Raw genomic sequence first — 24,749 nt, 5'->3', positions numbered from 1 at the left:
TATTTCTACGTTTTGCTTGGGGTCAGTAGTTTTTTAATTTTTTTTCCCCTCCATTTCAATTGCGAAACGTTTTCTCCAGATCAAGGAAATGGGATAAATTAGCCACACTCTAAGAAGTTGTTGATTTTTTTTACAGAAAATAAAGGGTAATTGTGAGATAAATTTTTTTTAAACTTATTTATTTGGTTGGGCGTAGTCTTGGTTAAGGTTACCAGAATACTTTAAGAGAGATTTTATTTAAAGAAAAAAAAAATGTGTTTATTGTCACGTTTTTAAAATTTATGGTTTGAAATATTACTTGTGATCGATATAATAGTCATTTTTGATAGTTTCCAAATGTATTTTAATAATTTAACACACAATATGGCGTTATATTTGATTGCGGAAGTTGAGGTTCTTTTGAATGCACTTTTTCAAAAATTATTATAAAAAAGATAAATTAAAATAAGTGAAAATGGTTTGATGAATGATGGTTAAAATTTATATAAGTAAAAGTTTAAAAAAAATCAAAGTTAAAAAAGTCAACTCTCCTTTTCTTTTCCAAGGTTTGAAATCATAAAGTTCTTTTTCTGCAATTTTGGTTTGATTTATGCAGATGGGAATGCAGTTATTTCGTATGACATTATAATCGTTAGGCAGAAAAATATAATTGGATATATAATCGAATTTGTAACAATTTGTTGTCTTATGCAATGATGCCAAATACTTCTAACTTGCAAGATGCGCTATTTTATACATATTAAGTTGGTTTAGAAATTTGACATTTATCACGTGAACTAAATTGACCCATTTTACTGTTTGCTTATTCTGCCCATCAAAAATAAAACCAATCAGAATAAATTCTTATTTCCAGTCAAACGAAAAAAGGCTATCCGAGGATTTATTATTACTATATTAGTTGATATACCAGGTGTTTATCGGAAATAATTTCATGTATAAATATTTTTAAAACAAAAATAATTTTGTATAAATTATTATAATGCTTTTATTACACATGCATCAGTTATTTTAAGTATCGTTAAATAACTGCTTTAAGCATTAATAAATAAAAACTTTTTTTTTTCAAAAGATATAATACAAAAATTTCAAAAAAAAAAGTAGTAGAGTGGATAATGTAAATTAAAAAATTAAATTATGTTAAATTTTTTTAAAAAAATTAATAACATTGGAAGAAAAAAATTGCACAAAAAGGAAATTGATATCATTGAAAAGTAAAACTTTGAATTTCTAAGATGATATTACAATATTTCTCGCAAAATAATTTCTCTCCGAAGTTCTTGCAGGAAAAAAAAGATAAAATTTCTGTTAACTTTTAATTAATTGAATAGCTTTTGATTCACTTTTGTGCTTTTGAAAGTTGCCAATTTTCTTTCTCATAAAGAAAAAGTGTACAAAGTTTGATTGGAGTTGAACCATTTATTTAGGAGAAAATGTGGAACACAAATACATATATAGCTATAATAACTAAATTTTTATATTAAGATGTATAGTTGAAATGTTGTACTTCAAAAATTTTTTCAAACATATTTTCTATAATTCCTGTTTCTGTGAAACATTATGAGAAAATAAATAAGAAACTCTCTCTATATATATTTATCTAAGTTTTTATACATCTATAAAATTAAATTATCAGCTTTAAAAAACGTTTAACAAAATATTCGTATGGATTTTGGAAAAAACTTTTATTTCAAATCATATTTATAAACCCCTTTGAAATACTTAATAAATTGTTTAAGTTTAAATTTTATAAATGTTAAAAAATTTGAATAAAGGAAGAAAACATTTCAATTGACTTACGAGTGATGCACTTATAACTGCATTGAACTAATGACAAGTAAATCACCGCCTCTTGTGAGTACCCATGGTGTAGTGGTTATCACATCCGCCTAACACGCGGAAGGTCCCAGGTTCGAAATCTGGTGGGTACAAGCGTAATTTTTTTTTTCTCTTAACACAATTTAGAAGTTTAATAAAAAAAAAAGTGTATATTCGTTTCAAAACACAATTTTGCGCTATTATATTTAAAATCATTTTTCGTAAAAAAAAAGTATGTTTTGCGCTTTTCGTCTGTTTCATTAAAAAAAAAGTCAGGGCTTAACGCTTACATTCGAATAGTTTTGGGACAGGGATTTATAAAGAAAAGAATAAAATTTATTTAGTTCCTGATTTATTTTGATTTACTAATAATTAGCAAGCTAAAACGCCTTCAGATAAGGAATTGAAATATCTAGAATTTTATTTCATTACCAAATTTGGCAAGAACATATACCTTAACGTATAAGTTAAGTTGCGCTTTTCGTCTGTTTAATTAAAAAAAAATCAGGGCTTAACGCTTACATTACGCTTACATTCGAATAGTTTTGGGACAGGGATTTATAAAGAAAAGAATAAAATTTATTTAGTTCCTGATTTATTTTGATTTACTAATAATTAGGAAGCTAAAACTCCTTCAGATAAGGAATTGAAATATCTAGAATTTTATTTCATTACCAAATTTGGCAAGAACTTATACCTTAACGTCCTATCAGCTAGGTATTAGCCATTTAACATTCTCCAAATAATAATAATATTCGAATCGCTTAGATTTTTAAAACGACATTCTGTGCTGAAAGCGACATTCTGCGCATATTAAAAAATTTTTATGGTGTCAAAATTTATTATGAAGTAGCAACTCTAAAAAGAAATGATTTGATTTCTTCTTATCATGGATATTTAAAACTTGAAGTATTTCACTTCCATGTATATGCCTTTTCAAGGCAAGCCAGAGCTCAGTGTAATATTGATTTATAGGATCTTGAAATAAATTTATTGCATTGACTTAAGGAATGTGTTAAAATAATATATCAATAAATTCATCTTGAGTTAAAAAGGCAAATGAATTAATGAAATCAATATTATGATCACACAAATAATCAATAATAAATTAAATTGCAAAGGTAGTTATTTCATAAACGTATAAAAGTGCATTATATGTCGTTACTTTAATATCATTTCAAAACACATTTATTTCCTGAGATTTTCTTCTGTTCTTAGATTCCGTCATTAAATAACAATGTTTCATATTACAAAGAAAAACATTTGAATTATTTATTTGTGATAAAAAAAATGATTTTGTGCGGCGGAAATCGTTTGGTATTAAATCCTTATTGTACAAATTTGAAGACGACGAAAATACTAATAGTTTGTCTCAAGATTATATATATACTTTCAACTTATAATTGACATTAATAAATTTTTTTGTGAAACAAAATTCTCATATGGCTTATACAACGCTAATACTTATTTTCATTTAATGTTTGGAACAAATAAATATCTGGAAAGCAATAACTTTTTGGCAAAATATTTAAATCTATAGTTTAAAATTTTTAACACTTTTAGAATGTTTAAATCAAACAATGAAAAGCAGATAATACAAATGAGAATTCCAACGAACACGAGACTATAGTTTGCAAAGAAAAGAAAACTACCTTATTATTTACTTTGACTATTTTTTAATTTATTTTATTCTGCCGTGTTTTCTTGTATATTAATATGCTTAGTTATATTTAATTTTTAGAAGAAAAATAATTACAAATATGAATGAGTTTTTAAAAAAAAATTATTCAAAATTACTTAAATTAAATTAATAATGTAAAAATGGTTTCAATTAATATGTTGCACATTTTTTAGTGGAAAAGTAAATGGATTTTCTCTTAATACCTAAGTTGTAATTTAATTTTTAAAAGAAAAATAATTAAAGGTATAATGCATTTTTTTTAAAAATGAAAAAAAAAAACTATTTAAAACTATTAAAATTAACAATTTACAAATATTTTTTATTTTTATTCATATGTAAAAAATAATTGCGAATATAACTTAAATGATGATAAATATCAATTATAATTACTGAATCATGAAAATATTTTATTAATTTTACATTAAGTGCAAGAACTTGAATGGTTATTATTGTAAAAACATTGGAAACGAGACAGATACATTTTGAAATCTTGTACAATTAATAAATAATGATTAAACACAAGAAAAACCTTACAGGAATCAATTAGAAAACAAATTTCATTTACCTTCAAAAAATATTTGTCTTTCTTCAGAAAATCGGGCAACGTACGCAACATACTATATCATATCATTAAAAATTGCGAACCATCTGCCTATACATTCCATAACTTAACACCTGCTTTCTATTTTTTTCTTTTCGATTATTAATATTGAGAACGTTTGCTGATATATTTTTTTAATAATATCAGCTGCTCTTTTTATTTCCTAATATAAATACAGCTTCATTGTGCTATAACAAATAATTTGCTATTATAAAAATCTAAAAAATTTACTTTTCATGATTTTAAGTTGAAAAAAGTTAGTTAAATTGTTTTATGTACAAATTTCCCCCATTTCTTGATTCTAATATTTTTGTTATATAAATGAAATAAATATTCTTTGGTTAACTGTCATTTAAATCTTTTAAGTTTTTTTTTTATTCACAATTTTTTTATCTTAGACGGGGGAAGAAGTTATTTATTTAAATTATTTTCAATGGGAAAATGTTATTAAAACCAAAATTAAAATCAAGAAATAAATAAGAACAAACTGTATTTGCTGCTAAAAAATTAATTTTTTTGAATAAAAGTAATAAAAAAATTTTTGCTTTTAAATAATGCAGACGATAATGTGTAAGTTTTTATCTCTGTCCACTTATGATAACATTTTATTATTTAAAAAGTATTGTGATAAAAATATGCAATATAAAACAAGCTGCAGTTTTTCTTCTTTTTTTCTTACTTAACTGCGTTTTTGAGTTATAGCTTTCACGTGCACACAAACAGACGGATCGACAGACAGTCAACCATCTGGCAGATTTGGTGCATAGTTTGTTGCAGACTTAACAGTTCTGTTTATAAAATTATATGCAAATTTTCGCCCCTGTCAGTCTTGAATTGTATAGTTATTTTGTTCACACAGACTCGAACAGATAGACAGACAGACTTCTGTACTTTTATTGAAAAAAAAAATAAGACATATCAAATTTAATTATTTTAGCTCATTCCGATTTTATGTATTTGTATTCGCAGATAGATAAATTAATTCCAAAAATGAGTTTTTCGGATTCGGTGATCTTAAATGTTCAGTTTAATCAAAATCTCGAAATTGAACTTTGTGACGATTTCTATATTTCGTTGATAAGAAAGTAAGCTCAGCGGAAGTTTCACGCGCACTCCCCGATAGAAGTCTTATCACTTCTCCCTGAATAAAATGGTGAAACTTGGATATGTCCCCGAATGCCTTGCATGGCATGTATTGACGAACAATAATTACTATAAAATATAGATCTTTGACGTGAATCTTATATTTTTACCGTATCTATCATACGAATATGTAATTTGAAAATTTTTTTTTTCCCGACCGATTAAAGCCAAAATTAGACAAAGAACTACAGTTGCAGTCACAAAATCTCATATCAAATTTCATTGATTTAGGTTACAGCATTTGTGAGCTATTATGTTTACGTGCATGAAAATACAGACCGACACCCGGTTAATTCCTTGATAAATCTGGTTCTAAACTTGAATCAAATCTATAATTTAGATTCTGAAGTCGTCTATTAAATTTTATCTATCTAGACTTTCACGTTTCATTACTATCGAGTTCGCTTGCATTCGGACAGTTGGACAGCCAGGTTTTCTCTCAATGGATTTCCGTTTAAAATTTGAAAGAAATCTAGAAATTTTGTTTATCGTTCATATACCAAATTTCATCCGTCTAGCTTAAAGCGTTTTTGAGTTACCTTGTCCAAAGTCAGACGGATATAATGTCATAATTGTATTTTTCGTACTCAGCGAGGTGTGAAATATGGAGAGTCATAAAAATCTTGAATTCGAATTTTTTGACGATTTCTGTATATTTCGTATACGAGAAAGTAATTATGTTCCATGATGTCCTACATTGTTAATACAGACAGAAATGTCGGCCATTAAGGTACTAAAATTTATCGCCGATTTTCAGGAATTAGCTGTATAATCATTAAACGATCTCAATCTAAAAAATCCCGAAGAAAATTTGTATTTATTTATTGCCAAAGTTTTCCATTTAAAGTTTCCAGAATCGCTGCTTTACCGATGACGTAGCTAGACAAGACTGAAATGACTTACGTTTATTACTTTCTTGTAAAAAAAAAAAAAAAAAAAAAAAAAAAAAGAAAGAAAAGATTTGATTATCAAAATATCAAATTTGATATCATCTCATTTTGATGCAGAAAAGGAATTGATGAAATGGCTCATCAAGCTGCAAAACCCAACAAATCGCGTATCAAAATAGAGTTTCCACGCCAAAAAATAAATAAACACAAATACACTGCCATATTTACCCTTATCTCTTAACCGTAACTTCATCTCTTCATCTGCCTGCTAATCAAACAAAACCTTTCGTGTTCTCTTTCTCTGTGTCTCTCTCTACACGTGGCTCTTCGGGTATCGATAACAAGACAACAAAAGAAAGCTCGGGAAAAGGTAGAAAAACCCTCCATTAATGGCATAGTTATCGAATTGGGGTGAAACTTCGCTCGGGTCAACGTCTCCAGAACTTGTCCTTCACTTATCGAATGACACGATTTGCAAGGCCGCGGACACCTACGCTTCGCGTTCGATAACGATGCAGCTGGAAAAACCGATAATCATTGTTGCGTGTGATCTGTGTTCATTACAGGTGGTTTAGCGATTAGGATGCCTTAATGCTCCTCAGTAGAGTTCTGACAGTTCCGTAGAACTCGATCCTCAGGAGAGTACTGACAGTTCCGTAGAACTCGAAGTCGATGGAGTTAGTAGTTTGTGTGTGTTGTGACTTATGCCACTTTACAAGCTCGATGACAGTTATCTGCCAGCGATTTAAGCTGAGTGAGCGTCTCTTGTTTTTTCAGTAGCGCCAATTAGGGACAAGAGTACGACTTAGCTACTTCATGCGTCACATTCACTTCTACAATCCCTTTTTATAGAGGGGCACATTCACACACCTTACAGATAGAACAGAGAAGAACAACCATGCCGGAATCGGGACGCCCAGATCACGGGGAAGACGTGCTACCCCTATGCCAGGACGCTGGCATGTATTATTAATATAAATAAAAGTCATCTTGACCATATATGCTTGTATATATGTTACACTACGCCTCCTAAATCACTAAATCGAATTAAACCAAACTTTTGCATTATCTTAGATAACGCATTACATGGCATTGGATCATAATAATTACGAAATATTAACTTTCAGCATGCATTCAACATCTTTACTGAATCTATCGTGTGGTTTTTGGTGAGTTTTTTTGGCTGTTACTTTTTGGCATGCGATTAATAGTATCCGAAAATCGGATTTGTGTTTTGAGACGCGTTTTCCCCAACCGACTGAAACAAGATTCTATCTTGTAGTCACAGAATCCCACACCAAATCTGATGTATTTAAGTCATTACGCTTTTGAGTTATCACGTTTTACATATTTCTAAAAGTACAGACAGACAGACGGTCAACCCCTTGTTGAATTTAGCACAAAATTTGTGTCTACACAAAAGTTAAATTAATTGTATCGATTTTTATCTATCTAGCTTTTTTCATTTTATATTTATCGGGTAAACGTATAACCGAACGGTCGGACAGAGAGACTTCCTCTGAACAGATTTTACTCAAAATTTAATAGAAATCTGCAAATTTGGTGTATATACCATATGCCAAATTTCAACTATCTAACCGTTACCGTGAAAGTGTTTTTGAGTTATCTTTGTCACAAACAGATGGGCAGAGATTTTCCAAAAATATGTGGTTCCAAACTTAGGTGGTTCTAAAACTTGGAGATTCATCGAAACCTCGAGTTCGAATTTTTTGACGATTACTGTACTTTCTCTCTACTACATATGCGAGGAAGTAAAAAAATTAATCAAATATTCAGTTAATTAGAAAATAATCGAATTATTGCTGTTTTTCTGATGAAATGTATTTCAGAAATATTCAGTTAATTAGAAAATAATCGAATTGTTGCTGTTTTTCTGCTGAAATCTATTTCAGAAATATTCAGTTAATTAGAAAATAATCGAATTATTGCTGTTTTTCTGTTGAAATCTATTTCAGAAATATTCAGTTGATTAGAAAATAATCGAATTGTTGCTGTTTTTCTGTTGAAATGTATTTCAGAAATATTCAGTTAATTAGAAAATAATCGAATTGTTGCTGTTTTTCTGTTGAAATCTATTTCAGAAATATTCAGTTGATTAGAAAATAATCGAATTGTTGCTGTTTTTCTGTTGAAATGTATTTCAGAAATATTCAGTTAATTAGAAAATAATCGAATTATTGCTGTTTTTCTGATGAAATGTATTTCAGAAATATTCAGTTAATTAGAAAATAATCGAATTGTTGCTGTTTTTCTGTTGAAATCTATTTCAGAAATATTCAGTTGATTAGAAAATAATCGAATTGTTGCTGTTTTTCTGTTGAAATGTATTTCAGAAATATTCAGTTAATTAGAAAATAATCGAATTATTGCTGTTTTTCTGATGAAATGTATTTCAGAAATATTTTTAATATAATAAGAAATATTTTCATACCGTCTTAAAATTCAAAATTTTAACTTTTCAATGGTACTAATTTAATTTCTGTGTAATGCTCCGTTAATTTTTAATAGTTTTTCAAAATATAGTAAATAGTTCAATAGATGGGGCAATTATTAAATATAAATATTCCGTTGAATCAGAATATAATATTCCGAATATACAACAATATTACAGTTTTACTCTATCTTTATTATTATTTTTAATTTTCTGCTTTATTTTCTTTAAAAATATTTTTTGGTAACGTTTTTTTTAAACACAATTTGTTCGATATTTGTAACAATATTTTTATTGTTGAAGAACAAGAATACAAGCAAAGAATAGTTGCCAAAACACATTTGTAAAATTTTGAACGAACACTGTGATTTAAAAGCAGAAGATTTACAATTTATACCGAGAAAAACTGGTTTATTGACACGGAGAAAATCAACTATCAGTGGTTTTTAAAAATCGTCTGATTCAAAAGATATTCTCATTTTAATTTTTCTAAATAGTTCAGAAGATGAAAGAATTAAGGATATAATTATGTTTTTTATAAAAATAGTTTTTTACATTAAAAATATTAGAAAGTACTTTAATTCTGAACACGCCGGATATATTTTGTTGTAATTGTAAAATTCAGGAACTTCCACTTAATATTAAATATCGAGTTCTGCTTACGTTTTCCAAGTAATTGCCATATTAAATATCATGCAATGAAATCTTTAAAAACTATGCGAGCTCATTATTTTTATAAAGGCATCCAGTTACCTAAAAAATATAATCAATCGATAGAAATATATCCAAGAATATTTTGAACGTTGTAGATTAAATTAGAATTATTGGGCATTCATTGTATTAGAAGACGTCATTTTATTTTAAAAGAGACTAAAATTGAAACTTGATTCCTCGAACTCATTTAAGACGCACTTCTTAAATAATTTCACTGCTTTAAATAATAATTTGAAATTATAAGAAAAATAAAATTTTTAAACTTAGCATTATTATTATTATAAACAATTTTATGATTTTCAGTATATTGGCATTCGTTCTATTCTTTTCCGTTCACAGATATTCACCGCCAGACATAATATAATTCGTGTCGAATGTTGAATTCATCCCTATATAATTCATCCCCCATATATTTCCTTGTTATTTCATCCCTTTTTTCGTGTATTAATTCGGCATGAATATTAACGTATTGCCGTTAAAATATAGGGTGTCCAGAAAAAGATTGATAATTTTGAAAATAGAATTTTAAATAAAATATTACAGTTTCTTTTATGTTAGTGTTTCATTAGATTAATGAATCAGATCACATATTTTTAATATTCCTACTTCCATTAATGCTTGATGGCACCAATAGTGGGCGCTGTAATTGATACAGAAAAATGTTTACAGTTTTGCTTGAATATGCTATAATTGGCTTATGTGATTTTTTTTTTCTTTTGGTTGTACTGACAACATTCATGCATTATCCATTTCATACCAGATACTATGAAACATGTTCGAATTCGCTGACATCCTTTTGATATTCCCCTCATGCTCTGTGTCTGACTATCTAAATCATCTGAAATTATTTCATGGATGTTCATTTCTTTAGCAGATTTTCTCTTATTGCCTCCTTTGCGCGCTACAATGAACAAATTGAAGGTATTGTTAGTTTCAGGATCCCAAAACTAGCATTTTTGAATGATTTTACGTCTCAAAAGAGTGATACGCAATAAGATGAGTACATTTCCGGAATCCTTTGTGAAGTCTTGACTTGATTTCTATCACTTAGATGCATTTTCTTTCATTTCACCCCCATTTTGGTAAAATAAACACATCTCGGCGCATGCGCAAATGCGGGGAGGCTTTCCTTATCTGAGCACTGAAAACGCACATAAAGATGTAATGATTCAGCTTCTTCCCTGGGTGACCACTGTGACATTCCTTTTTCCCACACTCGATAATGTACATTCCAGGCCATTCTTCATCAACGAAACTCCCACAGTGTTAAGTACCTCCAGATTGCCAAATGGAAGACCCTCCTTTTAAGTACGGTCATCTGGCCATTTAGTGCTAATCCAGATAAGGAACCACACGTGCGTTTCCCAGGGAAATAAATCGTGTCTTCGAAAGGCGACAGTGTCAAACACTCCAGATGTTCTGCATTTTTCCCATGATGGAGGGTGAATCATCAATGGACATTTTCCCACGGGCGACCAGAGACGATTCAGGTTGTTCTGAACGGTGATTGGGTAACAGGGAGTGGACAGGAAAGGTGGAGTCTGAGAGAAAGATAAAAGGTGAGATTTTTCGGAAGAAGAAGGAGAGAGGAGCTTGGTATGAAGTGGACTTCTGAGAAAAATTCAACCCGAAGGAAATTCGGTGGATTGCTAGAGCTAACCCTGCAGTAGCCAACCGCCTGTTAGCTGTTCTTGTGAAGGCGTTTTCTCCCAATTTGTTCGAGGAACTATTCTTGTTTAAATTTCGTGCTATAAATAGCATCATTCATTTAACCTAGATGGGAAAGAGTTGTTTTTATGTAATAAAGCTGTAAATAAAGAATTTGATCATAACGCTACCTGTTATTGGATCGAGACTTTACAAAGATAACTTACATGCACGTTATTACTACCACATGTAAATTGCCCATGTGGGACATGTGAATGGTCATATTTTCAATTATGACTATTGGTGGACCACTATGGGTGGTCATATTTTGAATTATTATCCCCCCCCCAAATAAAGATTTAGACCTCCCTCTGTATTGTGTTCATTTTTTCCCCCTTTTCCTAGTTTTCAAAGAAGTTACAGCCATTTGTCATCGGTGCATTTGTTCAGATTAGTCCATTTTCTAAATTCTTTAAATGCATGGTTTAACTTACTATTTATAAACATAAGCCACTAAGGCCACTCTGCATTTATCGCTATTAAACGAATAGTTAGATGCTTCAATTATTTAAAACCACAAACACTAAACAAACCATTTCTTATTGAAGTTATTTTTGACTGTGAAATCCATTTTAATATTATTGGAATGTAAATTAGTGCATTGGCTCTGAAAATTTATGACCCTTTGTTCTGAACGATTTAACTAATATATGCTCTTTACTAAGCAAAACCTTCCTAGTTGATTCAGGAAGTCGTTAAAGAATCAAAATGTCTAGAATAATTCTGATACATCCAGAGTAGTACCCACAATTTTATACATTGCGATCCCTTTTTTCCATGGCAGCGGACTTAATTTTTTCGACAAATAACTTTTATAGGCCAAAAAAAGAGTTTCGAAATGAAAAAGCATTTTATGATTAAACGTAATAAAAGCTTACAAAATGATAATGTACCAAATGTACAAATGATAATGATTGCTTCGAAATTAAAGATATTTCTAATTGAACTATTGAACCTTCATTCCAAAAAAGGAATTTCTGATTTGGAGTGTGAGATTGGAGTTACAGCATAGAAAATATAATCTTAAGAGGAGCCATAAATTGACGACAAATATCGTTTGTAAAAAGTCATTTTTTTATATAAATGCTACCAGCTAGTTGAAAATGAACTTGTTATGTTTTTTTCATTTCGTGTCATTCGGCATGAGCCGCTTGTTTGCATATTGCGCCATTTTTATTTTGCCAATGTTACTCCCATATGGCGGGATGAAGATTTTAAGCCCATATCTTGTCGCAACCCATTAAAAGGTCCGGATTTACAATTTGGAAATTCCTGATTTAGATGATGCTCTCAGGTCAACTCAGCTACTGCATCCTCCCACCAACCTCTTGTACAGTTACGCAATACGGCGTATTCAATAGTGGAAATCTGACTAAGCAGCTGCCTAGGTCCACTAGGTTGACAGGTGTGTTCAAGCAGGTCGAATTAAAAAAAAAGAAACTTTTTTTTGCCAAATAAATGTTTGTAAAAACATAATACCTGTGAATAATACGATATTAGAATAATATTAACGCTTTAAAAATATAATAAATTAGATTCCTATGTGTTTCATTACTTTTATTTAGTTATTAGAATATTTATAAATTCGGTACAGTTGCTTTAATAATATTATGTACAAATGTGCATATTGGCAGTTTGGGGTCATTATAGAATTTTTAAAAAATGCACTCGTAATCTATACTTATAATAAAGCTGAATGTGTGTGTGTGTGTGTGTTGGCGCTCTACAGGCCAGACCGTTTGACCTACAGCTACCAAATTTGGTACATGTATACCTTAGAGGTCGGGAATGTGCACCTGGGGTTCCTTTTTTCGAATTTTTAATTAGAATTTTAATTATTAATCAAAAACTAACTTTCCTGCCAAAAACTCTTCCATTTTCCCCACCGCCAACTTTTCCGCCAAAAAAATCTTCTATTTCCCCCACCGCCAAATGAGAAAGGTTTCAGTTTTTTTTTTCTCCCAACAGTAATGAGGCTAGGGTTAACATTTTTCGGCCGATTATTTCAAACGATTCTGTTTATTTTCTTAATGTTTGATGCATTTAAAATGAAACATTGTTAATGAATCGATCTTTCAGATTCATTCTGAAGTACTTTTGAATTAAAATAAAACAGAATAAAGGAAATTAAAAATTTCTAATCCGCATAGCGTTACCCCAACTGGCGTAGAAAAAATCACGTATTTGCGTTACGTAACTGGCTAAGAAAATTCACGCATGCGCATTCTGTTCTGATTGTTGCCATGACAACCGTTATCAATGGATGATTTAAATTATTTTTGGGTTAGTTGCATGCTTTTGTAAGTAAATTGTACTTATGTTAGTTATATATTTTTTGTATATGCTTATAGTTTTAAGTACATCGTTTTTTAAGTAGTTTTTTTAAAACCTGTTTTCAACCGTTTATTTTAAACGATTCGTTTTATTTTCTTAGTGTTTGATGCATTTAAATTTAAACATTGTTAATGAATCGATCTGCTCATCATGAATCTAAGAAAATTTTGTTGACAAACTCTTGAGATATTACATAAATTTAAAAAGATATTCTTTAGTGTCCATAAAGTTTAAACACTGTGTGACTCTATTTTCAGTAATCAGATTATAAAAAAATGCTTTGTTTCAGTAAAAAATATTATTATATTAATTGAAGATAAATTCTTTCCACTTTAATTTAAAGCATAAATTCTACGGGTGCTAACAGAAAATGAGAGAGATACATATTACGTTATGACTGAAGGCCTTTATAATATTATGAATAAATTATATGATAATCAAAATTTGAAGTTTTAAAATATTTTGATGAAGAAGCTATTAAAGTAGGAATTGCATAAAATATTTAATTATTAAAATTTTAATGAACATTAAGATTGGCGAACCGGCTGGTCGCCAAAGGCGGCTAGTTTTAAATAATAATAAAGAAATAGAAACAAATACTTTTTCATAATATTAGTAAAATAATAATAACAAAAGATTAACTTCGCATAAAACTTTAGTATTTAAAAAAGTATTTTGAAATGTAAGATGAAAATTGCCAGTTGATTAAAGCAAAGATCTTATAATATGCGACAGTCGGATTTCGTGTTTAACTTCGTCTTGAAATAAAGAGAATCGAATATACATTCAACTTGGGCATCTTCTCTTAGTGAGATTAGATCTAATATTCGACACGGGTATGTATTTATGGAGTCAAAAATACATGCCAAATTTCACTCCTTCAGTTCATCGTAATTTGAATTAAGGCGTTCACATATATGGACCGATAATATAAATTTTGTCAGATTTAACCCCAAAATTAGATAGAACAGAAATAGAAAGTATCGAATCGTGCTAGAAACTGGAATATATGCTTCCCATACAATATTGACGATTCCTTTAACAGAGCAGTTTCCATATCAGGCCATATCATATTGAAAAGTGGCTAGTATAAGGGAGGGGGAGGAGTGGTGCTGTGGAACTGAATGTTACTACAATTAATTCTGTAGTAATTATTATTATCACCATTTCAATAACGGAACTGCAGCCAAGTTAGTTAATAAGATGATTGTATCAGTGACTTGATTTTATTAATGCATATATTCATAAAGTAAATGTCTGCCTGTAATGCTGATATGCACGGCGTTAAATCGTCATCCAATATCTAATTTCTAAATTGTTGCAGATAAATGGTACATATTTCTATACGGAAAAATTCTGAAACTAACTTAATGAATTATATTTTCGTTGTTAATTGCTCGTATCTTCGCTGTTAGTCAAGATATCACTAAGATTCTTGAATATTCAGGATTCTTCATTTTCGATTATCGATTTTGTCAACAAGGTTCAGGCGTGGTATTTGTAAAATTGTCTTCTCTACTATGAAAGTAATTTCACAAGAATGTAATATAAATTAGTAAAATATAATTTTAGATCTCATTTAGAACATTACTCCATTTATAAGCATGTGCTCCTCTCTAACAGTTAAGAAATTAAGTTGAGTAAAATCAGACTAGACCTGTGTTAGCAATATCATTTCTAAAATAACCGCAAATTTCTTTCTTTATTCTCCCATTCTTCGTTGTTTTTTTTAAATCAGGCCAATAACAACAGCAAAGATTTTCTTTCTCCGTTTGCCGAATATTATCGTTACCAGCAGCTGATATTTATTTAAGTAGAGTTAAAATAAAAAACAACTTTCATTCTTTTCAATATGTGATTTTTTTTTTGTCAGTTGTTTTGAGAAAAGGGGAAAATAAAATTACCGGAACGTGGAAGTCAATAACTATGACGCAGTGTTTTCTTTGAGTAACCACTATCATCTGTTGATTTTGGAGAATGTGTTGACGACGAGGAGTTGGTGAGTTCAACAATTTTATCGCCGTTCTAAATGATGTTGAGGCAAGCCGCCTGTAAACATCGCCGTATTACCCACTACAAAAGTACTAGCAAAATATGAAAACGATTTTATGATTCACATGTGTTGTCCCTCGTATTCATTTCTGTTTTACAAGCCTTTTTTTTTAATAGCCTAAATATTCCCGAATAGCTGAAGCATTATTATTATGTTTTTTTATGCTATGTGTATATTTTTCTTTCCATATGAAATTAAAAAAGATATGGATATTTGAATACAGATTATAATGTAATCATTTAATCTTTACTTTTACTTTTTTTACTTTTTTCCCCCTTACCGAATTTTAATTTTCTTTCTTAATTTCGCAGCTTTTAAGTGTCTTTTCTTTTGGACGTTTTAACGAAAAAAGAAAAAAAGAAAAGGAAAGGAAATTACTTTAAAAAAAATTACTATTTGAAAAATACTGCTAGCTCTTTAAAATAATAATTTTAATACTTTTCATGATACTAGCCGTCTTTGGCGACCAGTTTGCTCCCAAAGATTATTGATTCTTTTAGATGTTAAATTATTAATATGGATGCATTTCTTTAATAAAAATACATTTCACTTTGTAATTTGATAAGGCTAAAACACATGAATTCGATTAAAACAGCTTAATACAAATAACAAAGTGTAATATCAAATAAAAGTGAAAGTGAAAATCCTATTACGGATTGAATGATTAGAAAAGTACGTGCTTGAATGTTTTGACAGAGATTTTGAATCTCATAAAAACATTGTTTCGGACAGTGTATCAAATTGAATTAAAAATATTATTAAAATTAAATGAAAAATTGACAGAAATGAAATTAATATAATTAAAAATTGAATTTTTTTAGTCTTCAGATAATACAAAAAGCATTCTTATAATTATTTTAAAAGATATGAGTATCAATTTCCGTAGGCAAGTCGTAACGATTACGGCTAGACTTAAAATCAATAAACGAACGCCAAAAATGAAACATTTTGGAGCAATCTCACGCCAGATATAATCATGACAATTTTTTATTGCAACTTTAAATATCTTTTGTTGGCATTTCTGGTATACACCCAGGATTGTAGACATTTAGAGAGTTTTTGGAGTAAAAGTGTAGTTAGTTTATTGTGCTCCTTGCTGCGTCAAGGATGCCAAGTCGCCAATAAAGATGACAGACAAAATAAACAAACGTTTTTGCAAAACAGTTACGGTTACCACTTTCTGCATTAAAATTATGATCTTTATTGATAAATATTGTTTTATCTGAGATTTTTTTATTTTTTTTTTTAACTTTTGGGATCACTGACGCTGCTTATCTTAATAATTTTGAAATAAAGAATCTTTTCAAAACGGCTGCGCCGGTCTGTTGAGTAGAGAGTGTAATTTAGAGCACGCGATGCCTTCGGCATCTAAAGAAGGCACCGGGCAAAATTTTTTAACTTAAAAAAACACACCATCCTACGGCTTTGCTAGCAGCGAGAGCTGGATCCTTGTAGCTTCTCTAGCTCATTGAACGTAGCGACATAATCAAAACAGAAGAAAGAAGTTATCAAACCATTCTCCTTACAAAATTTCAATTAAGCATCATTTTCCCAACTTCATCAACTCGTAAAAAATATATATATTCCACTCACCCTTCATCCATTCTGCAGGTTCAAAATATTTCCTGCCATTTCATTCATCACACATCTGTTCTTGAACAATTAACGATATAAAGATTTATGAAGGGAACCGTCAGATTAGAAAAAGAATTAATGAAATGTACAAGGAATTCCATTGCAGACGATTTTTTAAATTAATAATTCAGACGATTTCTAAAACACATATCGGCAGTTAAGTATTGCAAAAGAATAAATATTTTCTGTTCGTATTCACATTAAAAATAACATTAGAGTGTCTTTCTTATTAGCAATAAAAAAAAAAAACTTTTAATTATAATGCAAAATTAAAATCTTTAATTGATATTTCTTATTATTTTTAATTTAACATTTTTCACAAAATAGTTGTAGTTTATGTACAACTCAACCACTGTAAAAAGCAGTAAACCAAGCAGCATTACGGTTGCTATAAGATCGTTTCCTTGAGTTACCATATTGGCGACAAATTCGGGGGCACACTAAACTACACTTCAACCGTTTTTGGCTGATTGGCACGCTTTTGACATGCTTGGAGAGACACGATACCTTTGTGTTAATTTTTATCACGATTATTTATCTGTCAGCGGTGAAGTCTATTTTTGCACTTGATTGAACTTTTTGTTTAAAGCTTATTTCTTGATTTCTTTTACATTTTCTTTCCTCTGACTGAATGTCCTCTTTGGTGACATGGCGTATTATCTTCAGAACACTTCTAATAATATTTTGCAGCTCCATTAATTAGCTAAGCTAAGCTTTGGATTCAGTACAGCTGTAAAAATGTTTAATGAATGAAGTTGTCTGAAATTCATGTGATGTTTTGTTTATATTTGATTGCTGCCATTCGACAATTAGTAATAAGTTCGATTCTTGTGCCGCGTACGTTAGCGTTTTATAAATATAAATTTTTAAAATTTCTTTTCAGGTTAATTTTTTTAAAGCATCATATCTTTTTGATATAAATATTTTTCAAATCTTTTGGTCTTTTAATTTTTTGAGGTATTTGTTCTCAGTTGGATTTTTTAAATTTTATTCTCAATCTTTGATTCAAAAATAAAGAAATTAATTAATTAAAATGCTTTATTTCAAAAACAAGCTTTTAAAAAAACAATTCATTCTCATATAAATTTCCTATTTCCATTAAACTCTTTTTCCAATCCTGTATAAATTTTTAATAGTTATTCTTTCCAAATTAGATTTAACAATCATGGATATCAATATTTAAGTTAAGAAACTGGTCATCAAAGGTGGCTAACAAACAGAACAATAAAAGAAGAAACATATCAATATTTCTTTTAACATCAGAACTTTCTTAACTAAATACCTCATTTTGGACGAATATTATAAAATAACAGAAAAAAAAAGGGGGAAAGTCATAATACCATAATTAAAATGATGTTTTTTGCATCACGTCAATTTGATTGTACTTAATAATTACTATTTTATTATTTGAAATCATTTTATAAAAAAACTTTTAAAAAGAAACCTGTCAGACTCAAAAGCATTACAAGCCGATTGTTATTGTTTCATTCTTTATATTTAATTCGTTTTCATGGAAAGTTCTTTATATTTCATTCACCTGTATTCTGTTTTCGCATTCGGATACTTCCTGTTTAGAAATCTTTCATTTTTCTCATTAATGTATGTTTACTTTTACTGCTTTTATCAAAAATGAACATATGATACTCCTTAAGTGTTTATTTAATTTCAAAATATAGTTCAACATCACGAGCTGTACCTAAACAACCAATTCTTTTTCGTTTGCTTCTTTTCTCACATAATAATCGAACTCGTTAGCTATTGTTGATCAAACCACTTTCGTTCTTTCAACTGCGACCTTAACTTGCTCCTTGTAAAATCATCGGTCTCATTTTACCCTTTTTATTTTCGAAAAACCGATGGCAACAGGAAGTCGCTAATAAATTTTTATTTCTCTGCCCAGAGTTGTTATGTCTGTTCATTGTGAAAGCGATGAATTTTTATGAGTATTATGACGGTGTACTATTAGGAAATGTTTTCATAACAATATTATCGCCTCGAAGAACGGACTTTTATTTTGTGGAAGACGGTTTCATTTGATGCCTGGATAAATAAATAACAAGAATTTGGCGGCTTTCTTTCAGAGAAAATATGCGAAATAGCAAAGATTTTTTTTTTGTTTCGAATGTTAGAATTTAAGTGGAAGATGAACTTCATTTCTAAAGAGAAATCAATCTAAAACTTTTCGTCCTTTTTTATTCATTTTCTTGTATATGAAGTAGATAAAAATTTTATACAAAATGAAAAAAAAAAACGAAGGAAAAAAAAAACTGTGATCGTTAAAAAATTCAAACACGGGATTTTGATAATTTTCTCCACATTCCTGAGTTCGAAAAATCCATTTTTGGAAAATGTTCGTCTGTCTGTCTGTGACAAAGATAACGCAAAAACGCTTTGAGCTAGACGGATGAAATTTGGCATACGGTCTTTACCCCGAAATTGCAGATTACTGTTCTGTTCTGAGGAAGTCTGTCTGTCCGGATGTTTGAATATAATTTAACATGATAATTACAAAAAGAAGAGAGCTAAATAGATAAAATTCAGCACACACACATTTAAGATCTATATTGTCAGAGCCAAATGTCTATAATGTTGGAGCCAAATCCAAAGCGGGGTTGACTGTCTTGTCGGTCTGTACTTTGAGAAACATATAAACGCGATAACTCAAAAACGCCGTGACATAAATATAAGAAATTTGTATGAGATTTTATGATTATAAGTGTAGGACTGTGTCGACATTTATGTTAAAACTTGATGCATCATAAAAAATTATTTTATAGTTTTTTTTATTATTTTTTGAAACATTTGAAAGTAATTTCTGCATAAAATTTGACTTTTTTTTCAAAAACTCTGAAAACTAAGTTCCGGAATCTTAATTTCTCATTGCTCTTGTATTTTGATTTGTTCATTAAACAGTTTTCTAAACTAAACGTATACTAAATTTCAGATTGAGAAAACCATATTTCGAGAAGAAGGAGTTTAAAGTTTATATTTTTAATTTTCAATAAATCGAAAAAAAGGACATTTTTTTTTTTTCAAAACTTCCTAAATTAGTAAATCATTCCTACCTTTTCTTAATTGTAATTTATTTTTAAAATTTTTCAGTTTTGGTAATTTTTTTTCTTTTCTTTTTTTTAAACTCTGTAATGATAATCTAATCTATCAAGTTGGTATCAGCAGATATAGATATTTCTTCAGGTTTTTTTTTTGTTTGTTTGTTTGAACTTGAAAATGCATGTTAGCTAACATGGATATATTGTTATCAACTAATATTTATCATATGCATAATTTAAATGCAGTCCGTGCATTTGTTGTTAAAAATTATAACATCAGTAGAAAATCAAAACATTTAGTGATTCAAAATCATCTAAAATTAAAAAAAACGCCATACAAAATTCATACTGAAAATATTCCAAAATAATGTCCAATATATAGTAAAAGAAACGAAATAGGGAAAAGACAGTGATTTTTAAAAATGCTTTTTATTATTGTTTACAGCTTTATTTTCAGCTGTAAAATTCTTTAAAAATGTTTCATTTCTATTTACTGTAGGCATAAAATAAAAACAGCTTTGAGAAGATAAAAGAACGGGTTTTCAAATAAAACAGTAAAAAAAACACGATTTTTGAACAAAAATTTTTAACCTAAACGAATACTTTAAAATTTTCTAATAATTGTTTTATTATGAATATTTTTTGAATTGATATACATTTTAAAATAACATTAAAAATGAGCGAATGTCTAGTTAATTTTATGTTTGCTTTCAACATATTTGAAATTATGATTAAATAAATAAATTTAGCGGTACAAAAAATGCAGTATAATAAATTTTTAGATTTCCTTGGAAAACAATGGAACAATCCATTTAGCCATTGGAAAAGATGGCCCTGGATGATAGGAATTTTATAAAGAAATGCATTTAAGGTTTACGCAAAGCAAAATAATAAATGTAAATATTATTTCAATCAAAAAGTAATTTCAAGCAAAATCTTAAAATAAATAAATAAATGGAAAGCTGATTCTATCGAATAAATTACATAAAAGTATTAATGGAGTGAAAATCGTTTTCATTATTTAAATACAGATTTTTAATTAAAGAACTATTTTTAAAGTTTTCCTTCGTTGCTGCATATAAGAACGATAAAAAATAAATTTGACGATAGAAAATGCTTTACAAATAAAATAAGTGTGATTTAAATTTATGCATAAACCAAAAATAAATACATAAATAACAGTTACAATAAGTAGGTAGCATACAGAATTGTGAAGAAACTTTGGCTCTATTCTAAAATACCATGCAATTTTTGTTCCTGGTTGTTGCTTTTTTGCTTTATAGGAATTAATAAAATACAAATTGCTTTACTTATAAAGCGAAAAAAAATTATTTTTCCAGGATTTAAAATATACAAACTTTATTTCGCATCGAATTTTCTAACATATTATTTCCTAATGTATTTGATGCAAATTAAGTTTTACCTTAATATATGCTGTCATTACACTTTTTCAAAGGGGGAAAAAACAGTTTCATTAATAACATGAAAGAGCATTGTTTTGAAATTTTTAACAAGAATTAATTAATTGTTAAATTTATTTTATTAATATTTTAATATTTGTACCATATAGTCAAATATTTAGGCTCATTATTTAAAGTTAAAAGTTCCAACGATTAACCTGTTAACCGGGTAATTAACTTATATTTGATTCCTTTTGCTTTGAAATATTTCGTCATATCCAGTTAACAGGTTAAATGGAAATAAATTTTAAAAAGTATTCCAAAAAAGTGATAATTATTAATAAATTTTCAATAATCATGTGTTATTATTGTAATAAATTTTAAATATTAAAGTACAGAAAGTACAATATTAAAATTTATATTGCATATTGTTTATATTAACCCTTTAAAGGGCCATTTTTTTCTAGTCATATTATGTTAAAATATTTTTAGGCTTGAAATTAGAATAAGAAAAGGGATTCATTTAGCTTATTAGATAAATTTAATTTGATTTATTAATTAATTTGGTTAATTCATAATTAAGTAACAAATCAAGACACATCATTTTGTCTGAGATAAAGAACTGAATCATCTAAGTTTCTGACTTACTAAAAAAATATGTCAGAACTTATGACAACCTACATAATTTCATACAAAGATTGATAAATTTGGTGGGAAGCATACTTCCCACGGCCCTAGAAAGGGTTAAATTGAACAGCAAAGAAACTGGATATGACAACTCGATGCGAGTTTGACAAGCATTTGCTTATATTATGATCCTATTCTAGATTCAACCAATCAACGCATTATTTTTGTTCAAATTTTATCATTTTATATTAATATTATTCTAACAAACACCACTGCTAAATCAAAATTGTTAAACGTAATAGCAAAATGCACTGACCCAATCTTGTTCGCTCGGTGCTATAGTCAATCTCCATAGTTAAACGATTTTATTCTCTTCCCCCTTTAGCGGAACCCAACCCTTTCCTTTTCCCTTCAGCAGCTGTTAGCAGGTCATCCACCCCCTCCGAGTCACCCCTTTCCCTTTCAGCAGAAGCAACGGAGGGGGCAAGGGAATAAAAATAGAACGTCTTTTTGCACATGTGCTACCCGTTTCGGAGCTCCTGGTCGTCGGATGACTTGCAAGTCGTTGACCCATTTAAGACTACGTGACTATTATTAATCGCTGGTTAATAATTGCGCTACCGAATTCTTCACCCTCGAGCGTTGGTGTATTTATACAGACGCGCATCTGTCATACGGATATGGATATCGAAGAACTCTATTAATCCGCATTTCAGTTATCCAGGCTACAATTATCCAGATAATTGATGGATTTAGACATTTAACAGTGCACATTATGAGAGCCTTTCTTTTAATAACTTTTTTCTAACAAATTTTTAACTTAACATTTTATGAAGTATTTAATTTTAATTTCTTTTTATTTTAGTAATTTCGTTAAAAATATATTTATATATTTTATTACATATATATGGAATGATATCTCTTAATCTAATTTAAATCCTTATTAATTTCCTAATTTTTATCTTAAAAAAAAACCACATATTAATTCATTCTAAAATGTTCTCTTATTCCCTGATCCAATTCAAACTTTTTATTTAATTAATTCTACACGCATTCTAGAAAATTGATTATTTCAGCATTTTTTCAAACTTCTAGTGAAGAGATAAAAATCCCCAATTCTTATAACATGCTTTAAAAGATGCCTAGGTTTCCCTATCCTAAATCGACAAGAGTTAAGGAAATCCCTATCAAAATCTCGTTGAGAAATCACTGAAGGAAAAAAATTCTTTCTCTTTTGCTGTTGTGTCGCGATGTAGACTGATGCATCTATTAAGTTCGATTGTTTCTTGTACAAATTATGCCTCCCGGGATGAAATAAAACGAAGTAAAAATTTCAAAAGTCTCTTCTTCTCAGCCAAATTTCCTCTAAAAATAAAGTGTTTATTTCTTTTCCCTACATTTCTATATGTATGTCATTCTAATAACACTTAGGGAGAAAAATATCTCAAAACACTGAGAAATCATAAAGTGCGTTTTTTATATACATTTTTATTAAACTTATTTTATACATGAAAAGATGGAATTCTGCAGTTGGAATTTTCGCTAATTTCTGACGTATTGGAGTTTTGAAATTTTGCGCACTTGTGTGTTTTTGATGATAATACGCTATATTAAGATTTTAATTATCAGTTAAAGCATTAATTGAATTAAATTTGTCATTTTACTAGTAGCCTCATCTTATAATGAATGTAAGAAAAATTAATTTCTGAAATTCGTGTTATTTATAATGATGAATATTAAATTAAAGACTGAAAAGTGGAAAATAATTAAAATGAAAAAATTGCTTTTGTTTGGCTAATAAAAATATTTTTAATGACTTTTTTTTTTTTCAAAAAAATTATAATATCAGCCCTTATACAGGTTTTTTTCCGACTCATATACGCGAAAATTGAAAAATATTTGGGGAAAAAATAAAAATTAAGCTGTGTACCCACCAGGTTTCGAACCTGGGACCTTCCGCGTGTTAGGCGGATGTGATAACCACTACACCATGGGTACGACAGAGATGAACGCCTTCTTATTGTAAAACTTGGCTACTATTCAACTTTTGCCTTTGAACAATAAGTGAGATGTATCTTAAGTGAAATTTTATTAATCATTGGAGTAGATGTTTTACTTGAAAATTAAAAGACTACACGAGCAGTAGTATCTGAACCGAAAATTTATTGAATAAAAAAATGGATAAAATTGACAAAGATAATGAAAATTCAGAGAAAGTTTTAAAAATATTTTACAGCGTTATTTGCATAAAAGTAAAAGTAAAAAAAAACAAAAAAAAAAAAAAAAAAAATTAAAGGGCAAGAAATTATTTTGTTAAAAAACTTTTTTTAAAGGATACAATTCCAAATATAAATTATAATTTAGATATGGATTATACATTTCAGCAAATTAGATTTAATATTGGCGTATCATTAAAAAGACTTTTATTTTGATTTTGAAGAAATGTAAATTTTATTTCTGTGCTGTAATATTTTTAGAAGTTATCGTGGAAAAACGCCACTATTTCCTTAATTTTTTACTAATAAAAATTATAATTTAAAATTTAAAATTATCATTCCATACTGCATATTTTAACCTCTAAAATAATATAAGCTAGTTTGTTAACTCTAAGTCAAATATCTGAACTGTAGAGCATCAAAACAAACAC

The 24,749-nt window shown here is 28.9% G+C and overlaps 2 non-coding genes across 2 annotated transcripts; one reads left to right on the top strand and one right to left on the bottom strand.

The window, feature by feature from the left end:
• Positions 1–1,855: 1,855 nt before the first annotated feature.
• Trnav-aac (transfer RNA valine (anticodon AAC)) lies at positions 1,856–1,928 on the top strand. Its single transcript has one exon. It is a non-coding gene; the product is annotated as a tRNA-Val (tRNA).
• Positions 1,929–24,027: 22,099 nt separating this feature from the next.
• On the bottom strand, positions 24,028–24,100 carry Trnav-aac (transfer RNA valine (anticodon AAC)). Its single transcript has one exon. It is a non-coding gene; the product is annotated as a tRNA-Val (tRNA).
• Positions 24,101–24,749: the final 649 nt, after the last annotated feature.

The sequence above is a fragment of the Argiope bruennichi genome, chromosome 5 (genome assembly GCF_947563725.1).
Source record: "Argiope bruennichi chromosome 5, qqArgBrue1.1, whole genome shotgun sequence".
In the NCBI taxonomy this organism is placed as follows: Eukaryota; Metazoa; Arthropoda; class Arachnida; order Araneae; family Araneidae; genus Argiope; species Argiope bruennichi.
The sequence above is the reverse complement of the archived record's forward strand: the minus strand, read 5'-3'. Positions and strand labels throughout refer to the sequence as shown.